Below are 4,263 nucleotides of genomic sequence, written 5' to 3'. Positions count from 1 at the left end.
CAAACTCAAAGTAAACCGCTCCAAACTAGACTCCAGCAACAGAGTGGTCAACGCCTGGAATGCACTACCTGACTCTGTGGTTTCTTCCCAAACCCCAAAACTTTAACCTTAGACTATCTACTGTAGACGCCACCCCATTCCTAAGAGGTCTGTAAGGGGTGTGCATAAGAAGAATGGCAAAGATGCAGAGAGTGGTTTTAAAAGCAATTCGATAGAAAGCTCCCTGGAAGGGCAGGACTGGTCCATGAATCGGGATGAGTTGACCAATCCAAACGCAAGCTCTAAGTCTCCCATCCATCCAATTAATTCTGATGGAGAGGAACACCTTCAAAACAATTCTCTTACCTCTACGAGCTTTCCCACCCAAGAGGCTGTCCCAAGACAGAATAACCCCAGCGACCTCACTTTGATTTCCAGGGGTTTAACCGATCTGAGATCGGGATGTACGCCTTCTTTGCGTCTTCTGTTTAGCCATCTTGGTCTTCTTAATCAACTGTGTGGCATTCGCCTGGAAGTACCGCCACAAACGGTTCACCATCAGCGAGCAAGGAACATCCCCACTCCCATGACTGGGTGTGGTTGGGCAACGAGGTTGAGCTGTTGGAGAGCCCCGTGGACATTTCTCTCCCCTCTGATGAATGCACCACCATCCTGGACCGTGGAATGCTTTTTGAAGAGAACAACTTCCTCCTCAACGGAAGTTCTCAGAAGAGCTTCCACAACCAAATCCTTCGGTCTTCTGACTACGATGCATGACAAGGACTTCAGAAATGAACCAATAAACCCTCCCGGGCCCAAGCGGAACAGGGTTAAATTCACCTCCTACACCACCATCCTGCCTGAAGATGGTGGCCCTTACACCAATTCCATTCTCTATGACAGTGATGGCAATATCAAATGGGTATGCCAAGATATGAACTTAGGGATTAGGAATTTAGAGACTATATGGAAAGACTTCAGGACCATATGTAAAACACACACACACACACACACACACAGACACAACACAGACAAACACACACATAGACAAACACCTATACATATATAAATATATATAAAACAAAAACACAATTATCTTTTTATGTTTGTATTCACCTTTATGCCTTCTGTTTTATGGACAATGGAGCCGCAAAACCCAGCCAGTGATGGGGGCAACACTTCTCCAGATTGAGGAGATCTGGGGTGGGGGGCTCATGATGGCCATGAGATGGAAACCCCGGCTGTGTTTCTCTTTCATTGGATACCAAACAGCTACCTACGAATCTCGGAAAAACACAATGAACATTTTTTTTTTGTACACCACCAGAAACTTTGCGATAGCCAATCCTGTTCAGCTCAAGACAAAGAAGATGGGTTGGTCCGTTAACGTTTTCACACGTTGGGGGTAAAAAAAACACTTTGGAGACTGGGATGGCGTGGGGTTGATTTTTTTTTGTTCCCCCCTCCCCTAGAAAATCTTTGTAGAAGCACAGTCGAGATTCTTTCTTCATTGCCGGAATCCACTTTCCTTGTAAAAAAATGAGAACAGAATGGCCTGTTTGTTCAACACAGACCAATCTACCCTTTTAATTTCATTTTTAATACGGTTCATTTGTTTCGCAATATTTGTTTAAATTTGGGGGTTGGGGCAGAGGGGGTGGGATGGGGATGGGGGGTATTTCCGCACATGATATGCCTTTTCTTTGAGAAGACTTTTCAACGTTGGTTGTGCCAAAGTATCCTGCAATATAGTCCTATCAAGACAGCAGCCCCGATTAAATAAGCAGCAAAGGATTTTTTTGTGTGTGTGTGGAAAAAAAATTACTTGTTTGTATAAAAGTCATGTGTTCTATTTTGGTAGAAGGCCTTCTCACTTCCTTATTTGGTTACTGGATAGCAAGGCTGTGAAGATCTTTTGTGGGGTGTTTGCAGGTGCTGTTCAGTAGGTTCTGACGTGTTCTGGAGAACCAGTAGTGGAAATTTTGAGTAGTTTGGAGAACCGGCAAATACCACCTCTGGCTGGCCCCAGAGTGGGGTGGGAATGGGGATTTTGCAGTATCCTTCTCCTGCCATGTCCACCAAGCCATGCCCACAGAACTGGTAGTAAAAACATTTGAGTTCCACCACTGGGTGTTTGTATATGTGAAAAAGCAGATTTTGAGCAGTTTGTAGAGCTTGCCTGGTCTGAGGCTACAGTCTCTAGCTCAGGGTATCAAATTCAATTTAATTGAGGGCTGCATCAGGGTTGTGTTTGATTTTGGGGGCCCGACAAAACGAGTGATGTCATGGCCAGCTTGACATCACTCGTATCAGGGGTGCTAAGGCAGGACTTCCCTGAGACTCTCCCTCACTCTCATTATAATCTTCCTTCCTTCCTTCCTTCCTTCCTTCCTTCCTTCCTTCCTTCCTTCCTTCCTTCCTTCCTTCCTTCCTTCCCTTTTTCCTTCCCTCTTCCCTCTTCCTTCTCCTTTCTTATTCCTTCCCCTCTTTCCTTATTTTTCCTTCCTTGCTCTCTATCCATCTTTCCTTCTTTTTCTTTCTCTCTTTCCCTTTCTCCTTTCCTGTCCCTTCTTGCATGCTCAAATGCAAAAGGGGAAACATTTCTCCTTTTGTTTGTTTTTAGTTTGTTTTACTAGCCCTCTGCCAGTAAAAATAGAGCCTGGGGTGCCTGTGTGTAGCCCCCACAGGCCCATTTTCAGCTGCGACGGCCTCCTGAGCCCTTTGCCAGCCAAAACGGAGCCTGGAGCATGCGGCCCACCTGAGTTCTGTTTTCGCTGGCAGAAGCACCACGGGCTGGTCCTTTGCTGTTTCAGGCGGCTCTATGGGCCAGATCTAAGCACCCTGTGGGCCAGGTCTGGTCCACAGGCCTTGAGTTTGACACCCTGCTCTAGCTGATAAATAATCTTGCACAGAGCACAGAATCCTAGGATGGAAGGCTCCTTGGAGGACTTCTAGTCCAAACCCAAATGGTCAAATGGATGTCCAGTTTATTTTGAAAACTCCTAGTGATGGAGCAACCACAACTCTGGGAGGCAAGCTGTCCCACTGATTAATCATTCTTACTATCAGAAAATTTCTCCCTACTTTCAGGTGGGATCTCTCTTTATGATCTCCCACATGTTACTTTTTGCTCTGCATTCAGGTGCCTTGAAGAATAGATTGACAGCACCCCCCCCATCTCTGTGATCGCCTCAAGTACTGGAATGTGTCCCAATGCAGCTCATTCAGGATATCTGGGCAGGAGTGTCAAACTCAATTTCCTTGAGGCTGCATTGTGGTTGTGTTTGACCTCAAGAGCTGGGGTGGGCGTGGCCAGGTGGGTGTGGCTCAATAACTGATTTTGGCTGCAATGGCCTCCTGCGTGCAGCCCCCCGCAGCTCTGATTTTGCTGGCAGAGGCATCGCGGCTGGTCCTTCGCTGTTTCCAGGGCAGCCCCGCGGGCTAGATCTAAGCACCCCACAGGCCAGATCCCGTCCCCAGGCCTTGAGTTTGACACCCCTAATCTATGGTCTCCTACTTGAGTAGGGTTACACTAGAAGACCTTTAAAGTCCCTTCCAACCCTGTTATTCTGCTCTGTTCTCAGTTTTCAACCCTGCACAGATTTTGCACTTCTGGGTACAAAGGAGGACAAAGCAAAACAAACAAACAAAACACCAATCTTTTACCCCACAATGGTTCTACAAACCTGAAATTCATTCATTTGGAGCACACCTAGGAGGTCTTCCAATCCACCTTCCTCCTCTTCTTGGGTCAGGAATCCTCATACCGTCCTTAGCAATAGCAACAGCCTTAGACTTATATACCGCTTCATAGTGCTTTACATCCCTCTCTAAGTGGTTTACAGAGTCAGCCTATTGCCCCCAACAATCTGGGTCCTCATTTTACCCACCTCGGAATGATGAAACACTGAATCAACCTAGAGCCAATCAGGATCAAACTGCTGACAGTGGAAAGAGTTAAGGAGGGAGGAAGGAAGGAAAGGAAGAGCAATAGCAATAGCACTTATATACCACTTCACAGTGTTTTACCGCCCTCTCTAAGCGGTTTAGAGAGTCAGCCTGTTGCCCCCAACAATCTGTGTCCTCATTTTACCCACCTCGGAAGGATGGAAGGCTGAGTCAATCTTGAGCCTGGTGAGATTCGATCTGCCAAATTGCAGGGAGCTAGCAGTCAGCAGAAGTAGCCTGTAGTCCTGCACTCTTACCACTGTGCCACTGCGGCTCAAAATGATTGTCCAACCTTAACTTGAAAACCTCCAGTGATGGAGCACCCATCTAAGGTGC

General features: G+C 46.8%; 1 pseudogene; it reads left to right on the top strand.

The window, feature by feature from the left end:
- Window positions 1–224: 224 nt before the first annotated feature.
- Window positions 225–972, top strand: LOC131187379 (transmembrane protein 132B-like; annotated as a pseudogene).
- The last annotated feature ends 3,291 nt before the right edge of the window (window positions 973–4,263 follow it).

Source organism: Ahaetulla prasina, unplaced genomic scaffold, assembly GCF_028640845.1.
Source record: "Ahaetulla prasina isolate Xishuangbanna unplaced genomic scaffold, ASM2864084v1 Contig603, whole genome shotgun sequence".
Classification (NCBI taxonomy): Eukaryota; Metazoa; Chordata; class Lepidosauria; order Squamata; family Colubridae; genus Ahaetulla; species Ahaetulla prasina.
This window is presented reverse-complemented; position numbering and strand designations above follow the sequence as displayed.